The sequence below is a fragment of the Rana temporaria genome, chromosome 3, assembly GCF_905171775.1.
Source record: "Rana temporaria chromosome 3, aRanTem1.1, whole genome shotgun sequence".
NCBI lineage: Eukaryota > Metazoa > Chordata > Amphibia > Anura > Ranidae > Rana > Rana temporaria.
In genome coordinates, this window is record NC_053491.1 from 101783888 (window position 1) to 101807696 (window position 23809).

The 23809-nt window shown below is 45.3% G+C and overlaps 1 protein-coding gene across 4 annotated transcripts in view; it reads left to right on the plus strand.

Moving 5' to 3' along the window:
- Positions 1 to 23809, plus strand: part of SCAPER (S-phase cyclin A associated protein in the ER) — a 394094-nt gene that overhangs the window by 82495 nt on the left and 287790 nt on the right. The window lies entirely within an intron of this gene.

Below are 23809 nucleotides of genomic sequence, written 5' to 3' on the forward strand. Positions count from 1 at the left end.
TCGCCCCCTCCCCCCTCAAGAGGCCCCCTTGCATTACTGCGTGTAATTACAGACAGAAGAACAGGAAGTGAGGATTTCTCATAAGAAATAAGGACATTTAAAAGCAAAATCGAAGGATGAGGTAAGTGAAGGAGGACTGCACTAAGGTAAAGGAAGCTATTTAGGATTTTTTTTTACCTTTACAACCCCTTTAAGGTACACCTATTATGAGAGACAAACAGGGGCTGCCATTACTGAATTCTTACTGAAAATACTAGTTGCCTGGCTGTGTCTGGCTTTAATACTTTGAGTCACAGGCCCAGAAAATGCATCATTAAAATGAGCCTCAGTTACATAGTTACATAGTTAGTCAGGTTGAAAAAAGACACAAGTCCATCCAGTTCAACCACAAAAAACAAAATAAAAAAACACAGTAAAATCCTATACACCCAACTCCATACCCACAGTTGATCCAGAGGAAGGCAAAAAACCCCAGCGGAGCATGATCCAATTTGCTACAGCAGGGGAAAAAATTCCTTCCTGATCCCCCGAGAGGCAATCGGATTTACCCTGGATCAACTATACCTACAAATCTTAGTACTCAGTTATATTCTGTACATTTAGGAAAGAATCCAGACCTTTCTTAAAGCAATCTACTGAGCTGGCCAGAACCACCTCTGGAGGGAGTCTGTTCCACATTTTCACAGCTCTTACTGTGAAAAAACCTTTCCGTATTTGGAGGTGAAATCTCTTTTCCTCTAGACGTAAAGAGTGCCCCCTTGTCCTCAGTGATGACCGTAAAGTGAATAACTCAACACCAAGTTCACTGTATGGACCCCTTATATATTTGTACATGTTGATCATATCCCCCCTTATTCTCCTCTTCTCAAGAGTGAATCAATTTAGTTCTTCTAATCTTTCCTCATAGCTGAGCTCCTCAATGCCTCTTATCAGTTTGGTTGCCCTTCTCTGCACTTTCTTCAGTTCTCCTATATCCTTTTTGAGAACTGGGGCCCAAAACTGAACTGCATATTCCAGATGAGGCCTTATTAATGATTTGTACAGGGGCAAAATGATATCTCTGTCTCTGGAGTCCATACCTCTCATAATACAAGAAAGGACTTTGCTCGCTTTGGAAACCGCAGCTTGGCATTGCATGCCATTATTGAGCTTATGATCAACTAAAACCCCCAGATCCTTCTCCACTACAGACCCCCCCAGTTGTACTCCCCCTAGTATGTATGATGCATGCATATTCTTAGCACCCAAGTGCATAACTTTACATTTATCTACATTAAACCTCATCTGCCACTGAGTCGCCCAATCAGACAGAGCATTGAGGTCGGCTTGTAAATTGGAGACATCCTGTAAGGACGTTATTCCACTGCATAGCTTGGTGTCATCTGCAAAGACAGAAATGTTACTTTTGATCTCAGACCCAATATCATTTATAAATATATTGAAAAGTAAGGGTCCCAGCACTGAACCTTGGGGTACACCACTGATAACCTTGGACCATTCAGAGTAAGAATCATTAACCACGACTCTCTGAATTCTGGCTTTCAGCCAGTTTTCAGCCAGTTGAATGTCAGAACACCTTAAAGTGGATAGAAACCTTCCAGATAAAGACCAAAGTCCTTGCTTGAGTGACAGGTTATTTACATATCTCGTGCACTAGCTTGCAGACATGCACAGCTTCTGTAAAGGGCACATTTCACATCCCCCTCCCCTCTCATCCTCTCCTCTCCTGTCCAGCTCTCCCAGGATTGGCTGTCTTTCCTGTGTTTTTATTAAATGTTTTCAAAATATGGGGTGATCCACAGTTCAGTGTAAACAGCCATCAGAATATACATAGACAAGAAGCTGTGCATGTCTGCAAGCTAGTGCACAAAATATGTAAATAACCTGTCACTCAAGCAAGGACTTTAGTCTTTATCTGAAAGTCTGTTTTATTTCACTGAACAATAAAAAGAGGATTGCTCAGCGATGTATTAACTCTGTGTGGCAAGACTGGGCACAGATGATAGAAATTCGTATTCTCTACATTGTGACATCAATTTTTTTTGGGGGGGTTTACATCCACTTTAAAGTGATATCAAAGTCACGTTTTTTTTTGGTTAAAAATAACAAACATGTTATACTCTGCTCTGTGCAGTGGTTTTGCACATAGCAGCCCAGATCCTCCTCATCTTGGGTTTCTCATCAGTGCTTCTGGACCCTTTCTCCTGCCGCGTGCCCCCACAGCAAGCAGCTTGCTAAGGGGGCACCCCAGCCGCTGCTATGTTTGTCCATCCAGACACGGAGCTGCAGCTCGGCCCGCCCCCTCTTTCTCCTCATTGGCTCACGGCTCACTGACTTTATTTGGCTCCCGCTGCTGTCTCAGCCAATGAAGAGGGAGAGTCCCAGACAGACGAGACTCTTGTGCAAAATCACTGGGTTGAGATGGGGCTCAGGAATTAGAGCGGCAGGGTAGGGATGGGTTTTTCTGGTTTACACTGTACTATGAGTTACTTACTTATGCATGTTTATTTACGCTGAAGATGAAAAGAAAAACTTGTTTAAAGTAAAGATGTTTTGTATGGGAAAAAATCATAAATAAAAAGAGGAATTAGAGGGGCTGAGGGGGGCTGCTGCACACAGATGTTTTTTGTATCGCATAGAATGCATTAAGATAATAAAAACTTCTGCCTTTAGAACCACTTTAATTCTATACTTCTTTGAACTTAGAGTGTCATTGAAGCCAAAGCATCAGCATGACAGCCAGGCAACCAACATTCTTGCGAAGAGAGGTCAGGAATTGGCAACATACATCATCCTCTCAGGGCAGTCATCAAAGCCATACACACTCCCACATCTCATACAAGTGACTAGATACTAGATATTTTTTATTTGGGGGGGGGGTGGGGGGGTAGTTTTGACAGGTACTGCTCACACTTCCGAAGTGCTCCCCCCTTCCTGGCCACAATATTTTGGGACACGTCACAGGTCCCACTAGGCTGGGACCATCCACAGGGTGCAGTGTGGCTCATGCATGCGCAGTGGGAAGCTGATTTTGAAGCCATAAGAAGTCACAGTTGACTTTCCACAGTTAACATTCAGGCGCCGGGGACCTGTAGATCGGTGAGGGCGACGCTGAATTCCTTGAGAGTTGAATGACCGTATATTAATTGTCATCAGCTACACTTTTTGTAGCTGCTGACTTTTGATTTTTTGAAACCTGGCTGAAAAACTGCAAGTGTGTTTTAGTCCTCCAGGGGAGGAAAATGTGTATTGTTGGGGTAGGGAGATTTGCTTTTATGTGATTAAAGAGGTGGTTGCAGTCTGTCTATGTTTTACAACTTAAAGAAGAAGTTTAGGAACACATTAAAAAACACAAAAAAATAAATAAACATACAAACTGTCAATGTCGGTTCACACTACCGCAACTTGGGATCCGACTTGTGTCGCCCCAAGTCGCCCCACATGAGAAATTCAGTTGAAGTGAATGAGAGCCGTCTTAATGTACACTACTGAAGTCGCTCCAACTTCTGAAAAGGTTCCTGTACTACTTCAAGGCGACTTGTACCCATTGATTTCAATGGAAGTTGCCTCCAAAGTCGAATCACTGTCTTAACTGAAGCAACTTTACAGGAAAAGAAAATAGTTTACTCAGGCAAACCCCTCCCTCCCACAGAGCTGATTATTCTGTGATTGGCCACAGCCAAAGTCGCCTGTCCTGGAGGCAACTTTAAGTTGCGTTGTAAGTTGCTCAAAGTCGCGCTGAAGTTGCCTTGCAAAGTTGCGCTGTCAGTCGGGTTGCCCCTGTGTTAAACGGGCACTCATCTGCTTCTGTGTCACAGGATAGGACAAGTAAGTGCACCGGTCCTGTCAGGGGAGAAATGCCTGACCGTCTGTTCATACAATGTATGAACAGCGATCAGTCATTTCCCCCTAGTAAAAGACCACCCCCCCGACAGTTAGAACACACCCGGGGAACATACTTAACCCCTTCTCTGCCCACTAGTGTTAACCCCTTCCCTGCCAGTGGCATTTTTATAGTAATCCAATGCATTTTTATAGCACTGATCGCTATAAAAATGCCAATGGTCCCAAAAATGTGTCAAAAGTGTCTGAAGTGTCCTCCATAATGTCGAAGTACTGAAAGAAAAACGCTGATCGCCGCCATTACTAGTAAAAAAAAATAATAATAAAAATGCAATAAAACTAACCCCTATTTTGTTAACGCTATAACTTTTGCGCAAACCAATCAATAAACGTTAATTGCGATTTTTTTTTTGCGAAAAATATGTAGAAGAATACGTATCGGCCTAAACTGAGGAAATTTTTTTTTTTATATATATTTTTGGGGATATTTATTTTAGCAAAAAGTAAAAAATATAATTTTTTTTCAAAATTGTCACTCTATTTTTGTTTATAGCGCAAAAACTAAAAACCGCAGAGGTGATTAAATACCACCAAAAGAAATCTCTATTTGTGGGGAAAAAAGGACTCCAATTTTGTTTGGGAGCCACGTCGCACGACCGCGCAATTGTCAGTTAAAGCAACGCAGTGCCGAATCGCAAAAAGTGCTCTGGTCTTTGACCAGCAATATGGTCCGGGGGTTAAGTGGTTAATGTATATTATGTTTTAAGGTGCAAATCTAGACTTCATATGTAATGGTATAATTAATCTTTAAAGCGTATCCATATACCGGTAATTTGCGCTAGTAGAAGTGTGGGGTTTTAATAGTTAAAGTCTGTCATGCTGGACCAGTGTGGAACCATGCCTTTCTTTTTGCTCTGTACGTTGAGGCAAGCACTGGTTAGTGGATGGAATGTCTGGGCCTGGCAGCCACAAGATATTTGCACAGAAATGCTCCCAGCTGGATAACAACAGCAGTGGAAATTTCTTCTATGAATGATGGACATGCAATGCACAGCCAAAAATTTGTTAGGTTTTAATTTGGCAGCAGATTGCTTAAGAATAAACTGATAGGGAACAAGCAATCAATTTTCCTGTAGTTGGCTCAAAGCAGCGATTAAAGCTGTACAGTAGGCAGTATGTGGTTATTGCAGGAGGAGAAGCTAGGTAATGGAGCCGGCAGGGTGACTGGGAGAGGGTCAGGCAGGACAGTGTGAACTGGCTTTTTAACTCCGCTACATTAACCACTTCCATACAGGGCACGTATACACCTTCCCGCCCAGACCAATTTTTAGCTTTCAGCGCTGTTGCACTTTAAATGACAATTGCGCGGTCATGCTACACTGTACCCAAACTAAATTTTTATCATTTTGTACCCACAAATAGAGCTTTCTTTTGGTGGTATTTGATCACCTCTGGGATATTTATTTTCTGCAATTTTTTTTTTAAAATGACCGAAAATTTAGAAAAAAAATGTATTTTTTTGTTTCTGTTATAAAACATTGTAAATAAGTACGTTTTCTCCTTCACTGATGGTACTGCACTGACGGGCACTGATAAGGCGGCACTGATGGGCACCGATGAGGTGGCAATGATGTAGTGGCATTGATGGGCACTAATATGCGGCACTGATGGGCGGCACGGATGGGCACTGATAGGCGGCATGGATGGGCTTGGATAGGCGGCACGGATAGGTGGCACAGATGGGCACAGATAGGCGGCATGGCTGGGCACGGATAGGCGGCATGGCTGGGTACGGATAGGCGGCACGGATGGGCACTGATAGGCGGCATGGATGGGCACTGATAGGCGGCATAGATGGGCACTATTCGGTGGCATGGATGGGCATAGATTGGCACTATTGTATGTGTTGTACTAATGGATGCCAATCAGTGCCAAACAATGCCTGCCAATCAGTGATGCCCATTGTGGGCACTGATTGGCATCCATTGCGGCACTGATTGGCATCCATTTTGTGTGTCCTCCTCATCCCTGGTGGTCTAGGGTGGCAACCTTTTTTTTTTCTCTCTTCTGGTCCATTTGCCCATCCCTGGTGGTCCAGTGGGCATCCCTGGTGGTCCAGTGGGCATCCTCGGGGGGGGGGGGGGGCTGTGCTGATGATCGATCAGCACAAACCCCCCCCTGTCACAGGAGCAGCCGATCGGCTCTCCTCTACTCGCGTCTGACAGACGCAAGTGAGGAAAAGCCGATTACCGGCTTTTCCTATTTACATCGTGATCAGCCGTGATTGGACACGGCTGATCACGTGGTAAAGAGTCTCCGTGCAAGACTCTTTACCTTGATCGGTGTTGCGGGGTGTCAGACTGACACCCTGCAACAACGATCGCCACGATGCGCGCCCCCGGGGGCGCACAGCGGCTCAGATTCCTGAGGACGTCATATGACGTCCAGTCAGGATTCTACAACCACTTTGCCAACGTCAATATGTCATTGGCGGGCGGCAAGTAGTTAAAGGACAGCTATAGCATTAGCTGCCTTTTTGTTCTAAACAATGTTTAGCCAATATCATTCTACTGTATATGCAGTAGTAGGTATTTTTAAGACCACTATATGTCATTTTAATTCATTTATTTCTCTCTTTCCTGCACTAACAACAATGGAAAATACTGAGAAACCATGAGGACAGGATTTGAGTGTTTCACCCCCTATACCCATTGTTTAGTCAAGCTTCCAATTGTACTTCTTTTTGCTTTAAAATGGCTGTTTAACCACTTCAATACCAGGCACTTTCACCCCCTTCCTCCCCAAGCCAATTTTCAGCATTCTTGTACTTTCAATGACAATTGTGCGGTCATGCTACACTATACCCAAATGAAATTTTTATAATTTTGTTCACACAAATAGAGCTTTCTTTTGGTGGTATTTATTCATGACTCCGGTTTTTATTTTTTGCGTCATAAGTGAAAAAAAGAGCGTACATTTTGAAGAAAAAAACCCCCAATATTTTCTACTTTCTATTTTAAAAGAAATCCAATAAAATCAAATTTTGTCATAAATTAAGGCAAAATGTATTCTGCTACATGTGATCACGGACATATGTATGCAGATGATCATGTACAGATGTGCGCAGATGATCACGGACATATGAATGCAGATAATCATTGGGACATATGATTTTCCTGGGACATATGTGAGGAGAGGTGTTTTTACTGTGTGGGGACATGTGTGTGGTGACACTACTTTGGTGACGTGTGTGTTTACACTGTGTGGGGTGATCAGTGTGTAAAAAGCTGTAAAAAACAGGTCATACTCACTGATCACCAGCTGGCTGCAGAGATCCGCTCTTTTCTCCTCACTGATAACTTCCGTATGAGGGGAGGAGAGCCGATCGCCTAGCAACCGGCTCTCTATTTACGTCACATGACGGCTGTGATTGGACACAGCCGTCTTGTGATCAGGAGGGCCAATCACAGAGTCCTCCTTCTGATCAGAGTTGCGCTGTGTGCCGTCGGATTATCCGATTGTGTGTACACAAGTCCTTAAAAAAAAAAAATCCAAAGTACAAACACGCATGCTCCAAACCAATGCTAACCATAAGATAACATTAGCAGTAGTTGCTCTAAGAGTGGTGCCATAAAGCTGAAAAACCACGTAGTTTTGTGTATGTTGGCTGACAAAGTTTTGTCGTTTGTATGCAAAACAAATTCACGGCCAACACCCTTCGGACAAAATTCCATGTATTTGTCCGATGCAAATCCGATGGTGTGTATGAGGCTTAAGTTTCACAGAAGCATGGTTGAGGCTAACTTCATTCCCATGGATACGAAGTGATAGTAAATTAGCTGAGATTACACTGTATAGTACCCAATGAAAGTAACTTTGGTAGAATTTTTTACCTTGCCTATCCAGCCAGGTGGGATTTGCATAGATATCTGTTCTCACTTGGTCACTAGTGGACTTGATATAAACATAGAAGCTGAAGACTTTGGATATGCGATTACCCCTCTTAACAGTCTAATCACATCTGTGCAGTGCACTTTAAGTGTGTTTTACATTCCCTATATGTGTGCTACCATTCAACTCTATATAACGTACAGTTTGATGAAAACGCATTAAAGATTAAGCAAGCATGATTTTATTTAATGCATGGCATCTAAAGCACATGTAAAACGCAGATGTTCACAGGGCCTTATACTTTGCCTACTTTCTTGTATACAGCCTGGGAATTACATTATGTTAGTACAAATAATGTTTGCATACAAATTTTGAGTTTAAACCACTGTGAGACCATTGTGTGGCAAGTAGGGTTGCCACCTCATCCCTTTAAAACAGAACACATATTAATTACACAGGTTCTGTGGCTGATTAATGCGGTAATTAAACTCACTTGTTGCCTTATCTGCATTCAATTAGCCCCAGAACCTGTGTAATTAATATGTGTTCTGTTTTAAAGGGATGAGGTGGCAACCCTAGTGGCAAGGGTTTCAGCATGCCCACGTGATACATAGACAAACTTTAACAAGTTTAAAACACAAAATTATTTACAATTTATACTGGCCTGCACCTGATGGCCTATGTCATTTGCACTGTCCATGGTACTAATATGAACAGGTCTATTTCTTTTTATTAAAAAATAAAAATATTTATATATACACTGCTCATTCAAGGAACACTTTTGAATCAGAACTCTTGGGATATTGATCTGGTCAGTTAAGTATCAGAGGGGGAGGGGTGTATACAGAGGGGGTTGTTAGTCAGTTTCAGCTGCTTTGCTGTTAATTGAAATTAACAACAGGTGCACCAGATGGGCAATAATGAGACGACCTCCAAAACAGGAATGGTTTTTCAGGTGGAGGTGTCTGACATTTTTTTCCCTACTCATCTTTTCTGACTGTTTTTCCCTAGTTTTGCATTTGGCTAGGATCAGTGTCACTACTGGTAGCACAAGGCGATACTTGGACCCTATAAAGGTTGCACAGGCAGTCCAACTCCTCCAGGATGGCACATCAATACGTGTCATTGCCAGAAGGTTTGCCGTGTCTCCCAGCACAGTCTCAAGAGCATGGAGGAGATTCCAGGAGACAGGCAGTTACTCTAGGAGAGCTGGAGAGAGCCGTAGAAGGTCCTTAACCCATCAGCAGGACCGGTATCTGCTCCTTTGTGCAAGGAGGAACAGGATGAACACTACCAGAGCCCTACAAAATGACCTCCAGCAGGCCACTGGTGTGAATGTCTCTGACCAAACAATCAGAAACAGACTTCATGGGGGTGGCCTGAGGGCCCAACGTCCTCTAGTGCTCTGTGCTCACTGCTGGACACTGTGAAGCTCGATTGGCATTTTCCTTTGAACACCAGAATTGGCAGGTCCGCCACTTGTGCCCCATGTTTTTCACAGATGAGAGCAGGTTCACCCTGAGCATATGTGACAGACGTGAAAGGGTCTGGAGAAGCCACAGAGAACTTTATGCTGCCTGTAACATCGTTCAGCATGACAGGTTTGGAGGTGGGTCAGTGATGGTCTGGGGAGGCTACACAATGGCACTCTGACTGCCATTAGGTATTGGGATGAAATCCTTGGACCCATTGTCAGACCCTACGCTGGTGCAGTGGGTCCTGGGTTCCTCCTGGTGCATGGCAATGCCCGGCCTCATGTGACGAGAGCATGCAGCCAGTTCCTGGAGGATGAAGAAATTGATACCATTGAATGGCCCCCACGCTCACCTGACATAAATCCAAAAGAACACCTCTGGGACATTATATTTTTCGGTCCATCCGGTGCCGCCAGGTTGCACCTCAGTCTGTTCAGGAGCTCAGTGATGCTCTGGTCCAGATCTGGGAGGAAATGCCCCAGGATACCATCCGTCATCTCATTAGGAGCATGCCCTGATGTTGTCAGGCATGCATACAAGCACTTGGGGGCCATACAAACTAGTGAGGACCATTTTGAGTTGTTGCAATGAAATTTCAGCAAAATGGACTAGCTTGCTGCATAATTTTTTTTCACTTTGATTTGATTTTCGGGGGGTGTCTTTGAATTTAGCCCTCTCTGTAGGTGGATAATTTTCATTTCCATCAAAAGATGTGCCATCCTTTCATTCCTAACACATTGCTCAGTCCATATCAGTTTAGATATCCAGCATGAGATTTTTGCTCGTTGAGATCTCATATGTTTTCAAAGTGTTTCTTTATTTTTTTTGAGTAGTGTGTGTGTGTGTGTGTGTATATATATATATATATATATATATATATATATATGAGTATATCATTGTGCAATAACAGATACGATTTAAAATATTTTGTGAAATTTAAAGGGGGGTGCCAGGCATTTTTAATGTTTATTAAAAGTCAGCAGCTACAAAAAGTGTAGCTGCTAACTTTTAATAAACATGCACTCACTTGCTCCACGGGTCCTCATTGTTACTGTGGGCACCCGGCCGTGACAGCTTTCGGCTTCACGGCCGGGCACTCACTTTGCATGCGCGAGTGGCGCTGCTCTATCTGATTGGACAGACGATCGCCTGGGACCTGTCACGTGTCCCAGGTGATCGCCTACAGGGAGGGGCCGCCAAAAGGCGATATGCCGTATTGCCTTAGCGGCCCCTGGGCGGAAGGAGGAAGTGGGACAGGATGTCCCACTCTTCCTGAAGCCCCCACTCCCCCCCCCCAAAAAAAATGACATGCCAAATGTGACATGTAAGGGGGCAAGGAGTGGATTAAGCGGAAGTTCCACTTTTGGGTGGAACTCCGCTTTAAGATATGAAAGAGGAAGATAATGGGCTGTATCTCCAGATCTTTGTACACCTGTCACCTGACTCATGAGTATCCAACACTGACATTCTGCATGATGAACCTATAGCTAGCAGTAATTTGGTAGGCAGATGTGCTTCTACCTTTGTTTTTGTTTGATTCGGAAGAAGAAGTCTGGAATAAACAGCAATTACCAACCAGTTAATCCGTGTGTAACATACATTATGTGCCAGCACACCATGGATCCCTTTCATAAGGACCAAGTGTTTATTAAAGAAATTACATCACAGTGCAAATAATGCCATGTTTTGGGGTCACTCAGGACCCCTTTGTCTCATGCCTGATGGAGGGGTCCTGTGTGGCCCCAAAATGTTGCAATATTTGCACTGTGATGTGATCTTTCTAGTAAAGACTTGCACTTTATGGCAAGGATCCATGGCATGATGTCAACACATTTCCTCACTACAAGGGATAAGCTCAGGTGAGTTTGGACACAAGTCCGGACCCACCTGAGCTGTATTGCCGACAGCCAATAGGCGGCAAAGTCATTCCCCACTCTGCAGCTGCATATATACACACCCCTGTGTAGGTGTGACTGTAGATGAGGGAATGCCTCTGCCCCCTATGATTGGCTGTCGGCTTTGACAGCTTCCTGGCAGGGCAGCTCAGGCTTGTTTGAACTCCTTTTCGAACCTGCCTGAGCTCATCCCTACTTTTCAAGGAATTAAATGATCCAATTAGAGACAGTGGGCCACACATAAAAATATATATATAGATATACTGTATACATATCCTTTTTTATTATATTGACTTTATATGTCAAAGCTAAAAAAAGTGTTTAAATTTGCCTGTGTCCTGTGCTTATATACACCATTAATGATTGCAGTCTCCGTACTAAGGGAATGCATGAGGGGAGAATGTACAAATGATGCATTTTCCTTCAAGCACACTGGTGGATAATTTATTTTAATGGAGACTAAACACTCACTGCTCTGGTTTCTGTCACTAACTAGGGATCTATTTTATCTTATGTTTTCTGTTTACATGTTTATACTCCTGTATATTCTTTATAATGGGACTTGCCAAGTAAAGGAACACAGACATGATTGGACTAAACACTAGCCCAGAGAATGAATCCTGTTAGACTAGGTTTGGCTTATTTTCCTTCTGTCTTGCTGGCTTCTCTTTGCTCGGCATGGCAAAACTCTTTTGTAGCTGGTGAATTACGATGCATTAAACAGGGGTGGTAAATAGTCAGACAGAGATTAATCTGGAGCACCCTGCCAGCAGAGGACAAATGGCAACGACGTCTTTCAGAGTTTGTCGGTTGTTTGATTTTGGCAAGCTGTGTGAGTGATGGCAGAGCAGCTAAGACACATCTCATTTCTCTGCAGTAAGACGATGGTGACTTGTTTGTATCAACATCCAAATAGCTTCTTATAATGGGTATTGATTTGTCAGCAAACTGGCAGTGATGCGATCTTCCCCTGTTGTCTGCTCCTCCCACACTCATCATTAGTACAACGTTCAGAATTCCAGCCAACAAATATAGAAGGGGTTATGGCTTCCACATTAATAACAGTACTGCTAAATGATGCAGTCTGATTTCTGTTTGTTTGTATCATCGTTTTACAGCAAATGTTTTACAGCACATATAGATTAAAGACATCTGCAGTAAATCCTATATTTGACAATTGTCTACAGAGGTCATTTCAATTCTCACTTTAAATAAGGTTTTTTTTATTGCAAATTTTATCATATGTATACAAAATAATGTAGCATTCAGAGTCCCCAAATCAAGCATTTTTAGGAGCCAGAAAGCATGTGTTTTCCACTGACAACTCCAGAAACCTCTCAGAAAAGTGAGGCAGCAGCTGTCATTTTTGGCACGTTGGATACCCGTCTCGTGGGATTTGTGTATTCCTGACGTAGTACAATATTATTTGCCAAAGCTTAAAGGGTAACGCTACTTTTGTGGGGAAGAAGTAGCATATAAAAAAATATATAGTATATGCAGTTGTAACAAACAATATTGTAATTGAATGTTCTTAAAAATGACCTTTCCTTTTCGATCGGCAGTGCTGTAATTTTCTGTAAAATTGAATGCAAACCTGGAGGTGTTCTGTACACAGTCAGTGTACAGTGTAGTAGGTGGGACTGCTGAACCCCTCCCACAGCTCTGCTTGCTGCATAGGCTATGCACATGCTACACTTACAAGGTAATATCTGGGGTTGCAGAGCCGTAGCTAGCACATCCGGCACCCACGGCTGGTCACCCGCGGTTGGCAAATCTGAGGGTACAGGGCATAGCAGTAAGGGCCTATCTAGACAAGCTACTTGTGATAGATCAGTCAGTGGCAGTATTAGATCACGCTGTGCTTACCACAATAAAGTACCTGGAACAGTTAGGATGGATTGTAAATCTACAAAAATCCTCTCTACAATCCCAAAAAAGGGTGGAGTATTTGGGCATGATCATAGACACAGCCCAAGGCAGGGTATTCCTGCCAGAACCGAAGATCAAGTCGCTAAAGGACCTAATCCACAAGGTCAGGGCAAAGAAAAAGCCATCTATTCGCCTTTGCATGAGGCTACTAGGAAAGATGATGGCCTCCTTCGAGGCTGTCCCTTACGCCCAGTTTCTTTTGAGAATCCTTCAAGGCAGTATCTTAGCCGCCTGGAACAGGAAGATCCAAGGTCTGGATCTACCCATGCGCCTGTCTCCACAAGTGTGCCAAAGCTTCAGTTGGTGGTTAAGAACCAAGAACTTGTGGAAAGGAAAATCCTTTCTCCCAGTCACCTGGAAGGTGGTGTCTACGAATGGCAGCCTAAGGGACTGGCGAGCGTTGTGTGAGAAGAAGCTTCAGCCCAGGGAACCTGGGCCAAGACCAAAAGGAACCTGCCCATCAATATACTAGAGATGCAGGCAGTATACTTAGCCCTCAGAACCTGGACACACAGGTTACAGGGCCACCCGGTGCGGATTCAATCCAAAAATGCTACTGCAGTAGCTTACATTCTTTTACCAAGGAGGCACCCGCAGTCAGGACGCCCAGAAAGAGGTGAATCGGATTTTGGCATGGGCAGAAGAACATGTTCCTTGTTTCTCTGCAATCTTCATTCCAGGGGTAGAAAACTGGCAGGCGGACTATCTGAGTGGCCAGCAACTACTACCAATAGAGTGGTCTCTCCATTCCGATTTTTTCAGGCCATATGCCAGAGATGGACCCCGGATGTAGACCTGCTAGCCTCCAGGTTCAACAGGAAGTTGAACAACTTTGTGTCCAGGATGAGAGATCCTCTGGCCTACGGATCGGATGCTCTAATCATTTCCGTGGAATCAGTTTTCACTGATCTATGCGTTTCTGCCGATCGCTCTCTTACAAAGGCTACTTTGCAGGATCAAGAAGGAAAGAATTCCTGTAATCTTAGTGGCCCTAAATTGGCCCAGAAGATCCTGGTACGCCAAAATCATAAAGATGGTGGTAGGAAAACCTTGGAAGCTTCCGCTTCGTCACGACCTGCTGTCGCAAAGGTCCAGTGTTCCACCCTTCCTTACAAGAGCTAAATTTGATGGCTTGGCTGCTGAGACCCACATTCTGAGGAAGCGAGGGCTCTCGGGTCCAGTGCTTTCTACACTTATTAATGCCAGAAAGCCAGCCTTAAGGCTTATCTACTATAGAGTCTGGAAAGCATATGTTTCATGGTTTGAAACTAACAAATGGAATTCTCAAAGATATGATATAAGTAGGATTCTCGCCTTTTGCCAGCTAGGAGTGGATATGAAATTAGCCCTTAGTATCATTAAGGGTCAGATATTGGCTCTATTGAACTCTTTGGCCTGAATGGCAAGCATCATATTTGGAGGAAACCAGGCACCGCTCATTACCAGGAGAGAATAGTACTGTGGGTTCAGGAGGGTGCAGAAGTTGTTACGAGATATAGAGTAGAACAGGAAAGCAGCATGTTCCGTCACTGACGCCTGCCAGCCCTCCACCCTCTTCCATCCCACAAGCACCTTGAATGGATCGGAGAGGAAATCAGGGCAGTGGGGATGAGCTCACTACACGCAGGGTTCTGGGACAGAGCTCGGGCACGTTCGTACAAGAGCCTGAACAAACCCAAGCTATTGCGGAGGCTTTCCCCGCCCCTAGCCAATTGTATGCAGGGGGCAGGGCCTGTCCAGCAGGCAAGGATTGGCATTTTGCACACACGCGCCGATCTGTAGTAAGTGCTGAGTTGGCGAGGCAGGAATGTCTTTGCAAGCTACCTGTCACCTGCTGGAGTTTGACAGGTAGCCTGCGATCGACAGGTTGCTGACCCCTGGACTAGATGGTATCAATATCCCTCAAGTGACAAGGGAGCTCGGGGGTGGGGCTGAGCCTCGCTGTCTGTATCAATAGACGCGGACAGCAAGTTTTAGGAACAAGCACGCATAAATGCCCCATAGAAACTGAATTTTTATGGGGGCACTCAGCAGAGGGAAAGAGCCAGGAGCATTGGCTGGGGACCCCGAGAAGAGGAGATTCGTGGTTGCTTTGTGCAATTCCATTGCACAGAGCAGGTAAGTATAAATCTATTTGTTATTTTTTTTTTAAATCAAAGCTTTGCATTTACTTTAACAAAGATTTAAGAATAAAAAGAAATAACAGCCCAACTACCTGTACCCAGCCTTTGTCGTAACATAGAGCACTTGGATCAAATTCTCCTGCTTTTCCATCTCAAACCCTAGCTTTACCCAATTACCAAGTATCCTAAAAATAATGTATTAACCACTTGCCGACCGTCGCACACATTTGTACGTCTACAGAATGGCACTCCTGGGCAAAAGGACGTATATATACGTCCCCTTTAAGGAAGCAGCATTGTGGATGCACGCACCACCCGCCGTAAGCTTTGTGAGCCCGACCGCGGGATACCCGCGATCGTCTCACAGTGAGGAAGAACTGGGAGATGCTGACGTAAACAAGCATCTCCCTGCTCTGCCTAGTGACAATGACACTAATCACCGCTTCCTGTAATCGGAAGCGGTGATCACTGTCTTGTCGCACACAGCCCATCCCCCCTACAGTTAGAACACATCCCTAGGCACACTTAACCTCTACAGCGCCACCTAGTGGTTAACCCCTTCACGGCTAGTGTAATTTTCACAGTAATCAGTGCATTTTCTCTTTCGTTCATTGACGGACACAGCACTTCAATCTTGACCGTAGGATTATATCGCCACCTTCAGGAGAGGACTAGGCAAAACATGTTAAAAACAGAAAAAACTGCACAGTACTGCCCAGGGGCAGTACTACTGGCTATAACCCCTCACACTGCATCCAGCAGCTCAGTTTTTTTCTGTTTTAATTCTATTTTCTGGGGGAACTTCCCACCTTTGTGCACTTCATGTGTATAATTTTTTTTGTAATAAAGCCTAGTAAAATGTATAAAAAAAAAGCACCCGAATGGCTGGTGTTCTACTACAGTTTAAGGGCTAGATTCATAGAGAGTTACGCCGGCGTAACTCTGAATCTACGCCGTCGTAACTCTGAATCTACGCCGTCGTAACTCTGAATCTACGCCGTCGTAAATTTTAGCGTATTCTGGAAACCAGATACGCTTAAATTCGGCTAAGATACGAGCGGCGTAAGTCTCCTACGCCGTTGTATCTTAGGGTGCATATTTACGCTGGCCGCTAGGTGGCGCTTCCGTCGATTTCAGCGAAGAATATGCAAATGCGCTGGATACGCTGATTCAGAAACGTACGTGCGCCCGGCGGATTTTTTTACGTCGTTTGCGTAAGGCTTTTTTCCGGCGTAACTTTACTCCTGCTTCTGTGAGGCGTACGCAATGTTAAGTATTGACGTCGTTCCCGCGTTAATTTTTGAAAAATTTACGTTGTTTGCGTAAGTCGTTCGCGAATGTGGCTTTGCGTAAATTACGTCCACGTCGAAAGCATTGACGATTTGCGGCGCAATTTCGAGCATGCGCACTGGGATTCTTTCACGAACGGCGCATTCGCTGTTCGTTAAATACGTCATTTACGTGGGATCATGTTTTATTTAAATAAAACACGCCCACCTCTTCTCAATTTGAATTCGGCGCGCTTACGCCGGCTGATTTATGCTACGCCGCCGCAACTTACGGAGCAAGTGCTTTGTGAATACTGCACTTGCCCGTCTAAGTTGCGGAGGCGTAGCGTAAATAGGATACGCTACGCCCGCACAAAATTACGTCCCCCTACCTGAATCTAGCCCTAAGTCCCCCAGGGGGCAGTACTACTGGCTATAACCCCTCACACTGCATCCAGCAGCTCAGTTTTTTTCTGCCTAGTGTAGGAGAAGGACCTGGCTCTTGGTGGGGACCATTGGTCCTGGAGATTTTTTTTTTCCGGCTTTTTGATTCCTCTGATCTACTATGAAAAGCCGGGCTGGTAGACAGGCTGGATAATATAGATCCTGGCAGTCTCCCCAGCCCGGCCATCGAGCGTGAGCAGACCCTAGCTACGCGCTGGGTCGGCCACGACATACCCCGCCTGATCCAGTGGTGGCCGGTGAGCTATTTGCTCTGGGGCACACATATGACCGGGCTACTGCTGTCCGTGTCACAGTGTGCTGCGGCCGAAAGTCACCCCGTACCGCTCGGGTGATGGGTCTGTCTGCGGAATGCGTTCAGCAGTCCCCACAGGAGGATAAGTTTGGTTCCACCGCAGGACGGAGCAGCTGGGCATTCCCTGGGAGGTCGATTTGGGGGTCTCCTATTCTTCTCTCGCCATCCCTCCCCTCCTCCCCAATCGTGGGCCGCTGCACGGCTGTACGGGGGTCTTCCGGGGGGCTCCGTGTCTGGCTGGGGGCTGTGTTGGGTGTTGGGGGGCCGCTTGCTCTCTTCCCTGTTTTTTAAACTTTGTGGGGTGTTCTGGTGTACAGATTGTGGGAGACCACCGCATGGTAGGGCCATTTTCCTGTAGTTTTTTAGTCAGGAAGTTCGGTGGCCATTTTCCTGTAGCCTTAGTCAGGAAGTCCGGCGGCCATCTTTTCGGAGCCTTGGGAGTTTTCTTGCTGAGGTGGCCGGCAGACAATTTCTTGTAGTCTCAGCTTGTTTTTGCCTCTAGCGCTGGTTATCCTTCTGGAACGGCGCAAATTACACAGAACACCTTGTAAGGGAGAGTGGACGGCTGGACAGCACAGCGCAGTACCTGATTCCAGGTGGTGAGTCCTGCGGGGGGCTCCCTCAGTCTGTGGCAGCTAGGAGGGTGGACTTTGGTGTAATTGGCCTGCAGTCCCTAACGGGTGTCAGGCGAGGTGATTCAGCATGGCGTGCTGCTTTGTATGCGGTCCTTGAGTCCTTTGTTGCCAGGGTAGAAGCGGCGTGCGGGCGCAAGGGGGGTAAAAAGCGCCCCCTCCCCCCACTGTCTTCTGGGGAAAGCTCTGATTCAGACTCGGGCCTTGCTGTGGCAACCGTCCCCTGTTTTGAAGTGTCATAGGATGCGAACCAGGACCGTTCGGACAGTGAGGATGACTCTGTGTCCGGGTCAGCACAGGAAAAGGCACTTTTCCTGTTCGAAACCTACGCTGCGTCGGTGCGGCGTAGGTTTCGAAGGTGCAGGCCGGCGTAGGTGGAAGTGGGCGTGACCCATGCAAACCCATGTAAATGAGGCATGACCCCATGCAAATGATGGGCCGAGCGCCAGACAAGTACGTATAACGAACTGCGCATGCGCAGTGACGTGGACGTATCCCCCTGTGCCTGCTCACAATCACGTCGGAACAACTGCCTAAGATACGCCGGATCACAGCGTACGCCGTGAACGTAACCTATGCCCAGCCAGACACACGTCCAACGTAAAATACGCCGGCTTGTGTTCCCTGGTGCAGACCTTTGCATGTCTGCTGCTGGGTTGCACCTCCTTTATGGGGCTTAACTTTACGCCGGCGTACAACTTACGCGCACCTCTCGTAGCCTGCGTCGGGCGCACGCAGGTTCGTGAATCGCCGTATTTCCCTCATTTGCATGTTTGAATGGCTAATCAATGGGAGCGGCACCATGCTCCCAGCCTAAATGTACGCCCACTCTATGCCGGCGTAAGCAAGATATGTCAGCGGGGTGTAGTCTGGTTTTAGGGGCATATCTGTTTTTGGGTCTTGCGCACAGATACGACGGCGCACATTTGCACTTACGTCGGAGTAACTTGTTAGACGTCGGTGTAAGTGCTTTGTGAATCTGGGCCTTTAACTTTTGCGCAAACTGATTAATAAACGCTTATTGCGTTTTTTTGTTTTTTTTACCAAAAATATGTAGAAGAATACGTATCGTCCTAAACTGAGGAAAAAATATGTTTTTATATATATTTTTTGGGGATATTTATTATAGTAAAAAGTAAAAAATATTGTTTTTTTTTCAAAATCGTAGCTCTATTTTTGTTTATAGCGGAAAAAATAAAAAAACGCAGAGGTGATCAAATACCACCAAAAGAAAGCTCTATTTGTGGGGAAAAAAAGGACGTCAATTTTGTTTGGGAGTCACGTCGCATGACCGCGCAATTGTCCGTTAAATCGACGCAGTGCCGAATCGCAAAAAGTGACCCGGTCTTTGACCTGCAAAATGGTCCGGGGCTTAAGTGGTTAATGTAAGCACTACTTGGGCCTACTCCAACTGGACCCCCACCTTTCTCCCCATCCTATCATTGTCTACCCCCTTCCCTCCTGTGTGCACATAGCGGCAGGGGCAGAATACCCCCTAACCATACTCGGCACTATTCTACCCTTTGGAGTAGTAGATGATCTTTCCATCTTCAACACACCAGTTACTTCCCCCCAAACAAATGCACGCTGGATTAAGTTGCACCTAGCCCAGATGTTTTAATTCTATTTTCTGGGGGAACTTCCCACCTTTGTGCACTTCATGTGTATAATTTTTTTTGTAATAAAGCCTAGTAAAATGTATAAAAAAAAAGCACCCGAATGGCTGGTGTTCTACTACAGTTTAAGGGCTAGATTCATAGAGAGTTACGCCGGCGTAACTCTGAATCTACGCCGTCGTAACTCTGAATCTACGCCGTCGTAACTCTGAATCTACGCCGTCGTAAATTTTAGCGTATTCTGGAAACCAGATACGCTTAAATTCGGCTAAGATACGAGCGGCGTAAGTCTCCTACGCCGTTGTATCTTAGGGTGCATATTTACGCTGGCCGCTAGGTGGCGCTTCCGTCGATTTCAGCGAAGAATATGCAAATGCGCTGGATACGCTGATTCAGAAACGTACGTGCGCCCGGCGGATTTTTTTACGTCGTTTGCGTAAGGCTTTTTCCGGCGTAACTTTACTCCTGCTTCTGTGAGGCGTACGCAATGTTAAGTATTGACGTCGTTCCCGCGTTAATTTTTGAAAAATTTACGTTGTTTGCGTAAGTCGTTCGCGAATGTGGCTTTGCGTAAATTACGTCCACGTCGAAAGCATTGACGATTTGCGGCGCAATTTCGAGCATGCGCACTGGGATTCTTTCACGAACGGCGCATTCGCTGTTCGTTAAATACGTCATTTACGTGGGATCATGTTTTATTTAAATAAAACACGCCCACCTCTTCTCAATTTGAATTCGGCGCGCTTACGCCGGCTGATTTATGCTACGCCGCCGCAACTTACGGAGCAAGTGCTTTGTGAATACTGCACTTGCCCGTCTAAGTTGCGGAGGCGTAGCGTAAATAGGATACGCTACGCCCGCACAAAATTACGTCCCCCTACCTGAATCTAGCCCTAAGTATTTTAAGCTGAAATTTTCTGATCAAAGATGATTTGTTATGATATATTTCTGACAGCCCTTGAGAAGTGTGACATCAATTATAGGTAAAGCAAAGGGTGGAAAAAGATGTCTGTACTTTGACCCAGTACGATAGTAAATAAAAGATTTCTGGTGAATGATATCATTGTATAGAACATGTTTTCAAGGAAGTCATCACCAGCACAGGCACAGAAGCAAAGAACATCCAAGGGATTACAGGGCACAATCTTTGGCAATGACTCAGTGAGTAATAGGATTGAGAAGCCTTCATGTCATTCCAAGGTTTACTCCGGAAAACTTCCCAAACCACCAAAGATATTTTCTGTAAGCAGGTTAAACCTTCAGTGTAGGAGAAAGGTTTGGCGTCAGAACAGCGTTCTGAAGAGCTCTGTGCACTGTTCATTGTTTGCAGAAATACAAAAAGTTTGTGGTTTTCATTTATAATTCTCTGATCACATACACACATAAAAAAGGGCTCTGATGGCAAAAAGTCATTGGAGCTAATTTAGTGGCATATAATACAGTATAAAGATAGAAAAGAACATTCACTCCCCTGACATTTTTCCTCAGTATTTGTCTTAAATGGTTTGATAGTTCTGCATGCAGCAAACTGAAGCGGAGAAAAGGGTGCATCCTGGGAGGGGCATAGGGGGAAATTACTCATAGGTTTGAAGTTAGGGCTCATCTAGAACACAGGAGATAACTGGCAGCAATATCAGATTTTAAGTTTGTCCAGATGCTGTACTCATATATTGTTTACGTGCGTACAAGTGTAAATGCAGACTATTAGTTGCGAAGACACAGGCAGCTATTGCCACCCAGAGTCCCTTGTTGCTAGGACACAGGATGCTTTTGCTGCCTGGCGTGGTTCACTGTTGGAACACAGGCAGCTATTGCTGCTTAGCCTCCTTTGTTGCTAGGATGCAAGTGGCTGTTGCCACCTAGGATCCTTTTAGGTAGATTCAGAAAGAGTTAGGCCCGCTTATCAGTAGATAAGCCGACCTAACTCAGAATCTACGCCGACTTATGTTTAAGCGTATGTTCAAACAGAGATACGCTTAAACATATCTAAGATACGACGGCTTGCGCCGTCCTATCTTAGATTGCAATATTTCGGATGGCCGATAGGTGGCGCTTCCATTGTGGTCGGCGTAGAATATGTAAATTAGTAGATAAGCCGATTCATGAACGTACGCCCGGCCGACGCAGTACTTTTACATAAGAGATAGGCCGCGTAAAGTTAGAGCTAGGCCCTATTGGAATAACAATGTCAAGTATGGCCGCCGTTCCCGCCGCGAGATTCAAATTTTTTACGTCGTTTGCGTAAGTCGTCCGCGAATCGGGATTTACATCGTTTACGTCCACGTCGAAATCAATAGGCCCGTGCGGCGTACTTAGCCGCAATGCACACTGGGAAATGTAGGCGCCCGGCGCATGCGCAGTTTAAAAAAAACTTAAAAAACGTGAGGTCAAGCCTCATTAACATAAAACACGCCCCCTCCAACAAATTTGAATTAGGCGCCCTTACGCCCGCCGATTTAGGCTACGCCGTCATAACTTAGCAGGCAAGTACATTGTGAATCATGTACTTGCCTAGCTAACTTACGGCGGCGTAGCCTAAACACGCTAAGCTACGCCGCCGTAACTATAGGCTTCTCTACCTGAATCTACCTATTTGTTTCTAGGACACAGGCAGCTGTTGCTGCCTAGCCTCCTTTGTTGCTAGGATGCAGGTGGCTCTTTTACTACAATAGAGTACATATTGAAACAGAAAAATTAGCACAAAAGCCTGCAAGCGTGCAGTGTAAAAAAAAAAAAAAATCCATACACAGGACTGTGGATATTTTTCTGTTTTCAATTTATGGATTCAGAACACAGCAGGGTTTTACTGAGCTTTATGCAACTGTGTGCATGGGATCCTAGCAAGCCTGCATTCATATTTGTAAAATAAAGTAGAAAAAAGTTGTGGTTTTTGCAGCCATGCACATGAACCTTGAGGCTCCATTTACACACAGCCTACTTTGAACGCCAACTGCAGGAAAACGTGATTTGCGGCCGGCGGTCAAAACATTCTTAAACTGAATGCGATTTTTACGCATTCAGGAGAGGGAGATTGAACCTCCCCTAACCGCAGCAGCTCTTAAACGATCATAAACATTTACAGTATGTATCTGCAGTGGAGGATATTCATCTGGGTTCCCACCTGGAGCGGCTGCTCCCTTTCCCCAAACACCTATGTGTACATTGACACACAGGCTTTTATGGAGTTGAGTTCAGAGCTTTGGGAAAAAAAACACCAAAAGCTTCTAAATGCGGATTTAGGAGCTGTAGTGTACATGAAGCCTTAAACCCCTTTCACACTAGGCAGATCTGTCTCAGTGGAGTCTGCCAGCTCAGCGAGAGATCTCTCCGTGGATCTCCGCTGAGCTGGCGGATGACCCTCTCTGCTCACTGAGTGGGGAGGGACTTGTGCAGCGCCGCTGTCTCCTATGGAAAGATCCGATGAAAACGGACAGCATGCCTGTTTTCATCAGATCTCAACCAATCTGATCCGCCATGGACGTATCGCCATCCGTCTGATTTTTAGCGGATCGTATCGGGTCGGATGTCAGCGGACATGTCTCCGCTAACATTTAACGCTCCATAGAGATGTATGGAGTGGGCGTTCAGATCCACTGACAAATATGACAGGCGGCCCTGAGCGTTCCGACCGTGTGAAAGGGGCCTTAGTGTGCCAGTATCATCTTGGGAAGAAAAATATTTAGAGACACCTGTCACTACTACAAAGATATGTTCCTGTTGACCAGTAAGGCTGACCATCATACTAAAGGCCAGCACAACATCAGGTAGGCAAAGGGGGGCGTGCCATTACTCAATACTTTAGGTATTAAAAGAATCTTATTTATGGCTTTCTGAAAATCAAAGGAAAAGGGGTTGGAAAGACTGAGTGCAAAGGTATGTGCATACACAACTTAGGCCCTATTCATACCTTTGTGATTTACTGTGCATTGGCCAACCTGTGTTAAATCGTTACAAGAGATTTGCCACTATTTGCGCCTGTTCACATCTTTGTGTTGCGCTACCCTGCATTTGTAAAAATTGTATATGGCGCATTTGTGGTGTGGCAAGCAGGGCTGCCATCAGCATGGGACAGCCCATACACATGTAGGGGGCCCGGGCGTCTTGAGGGACCCAACTACACAGGCCCCAACCAACAAGATTGCTGCTGTAGTAAATAGCAATTGCTAAAGCAGGGCAGCTACAGAGTAAGCCAATGCAGCCAAAGGGATGCCTCTTTGCCAGATTGGGATACCTCTTTGCTGGATTGAGATGTCTGTTGATTATATAGGGATGTCTCTTCTGGATTAGAATATCTCTTTGCTGGATTGAGATGTCTGTTGATTATATAGGGATGTCTCTTCTGGATTAGAATATCTCTTTGCTGGATTGAGATGTCTGTTG